This window comes from Apis dorsata, unplaced genomic scaffold (assembly GCF_000469605.1).
Source record: "Apis dorsata unplaced genomic scaffold, Apis dorsata 1.3 scaffold_772, whole genome shotgun sequence".
NCBI lineage: Eukaryota > Metazoa > Arthropoda > Insecta > Hymenoptera > Apidae > Apis > Apis dorsata.
The window spans coordinates 37,053-37,423 of NW_006263920.1; the positions used below are offsets into that span (position 1 = coordinate 37,053).

General features: G+C 47.7%; 1 protein-coding gene across 1 annotated transcript in view; it reads right to left on the reverse strand.

The window, feature by feature from the left end:
* LOC102678046 (general transcriptional corepressor trfA) overlaps positions 1-371 on the reverse strand; it is a 71,211-nt gene that overhangs the window by 12,059 nt on the left and 58,781 nt on the right. The window lies entirely within an intron of this gene.

The following is a 371-nucleotide window of genomic DNA, read 5'->3' on the forward strand; positions in this document are numbered from 1 at the left end:
AAAACGTTTCGTAGAAACGTTCCCCCCGTCCCGCGGCCAAATCTGCGGAAATTCGAACGTTAGGATGGCGCCTGTGTGTAAGCAAATTCCAGGAACGAGTCCGGTAGCTGGAACGAACCGATCCCTTTCGGTTTCCCTTCCAAATCCAGCCGCCGGGTATTCAACGTATTCAAAGGGTGAGAGGGAGAGAGAGAGAGAGATGCATCGGTTTTAATTAGAGTTTGGATCGTAATTGACCGAGGTTTGCGGGACGCGTTATCGACTGTTCGACAATCAAGGTGACTAACGTTTGCTCGAGTATGCAAAGAGGAGCGAGGGGGGGAAAAAAAAAAAAAGAAAAAAGAAAAAAGAGAGAGAGAGACAGAAAATTG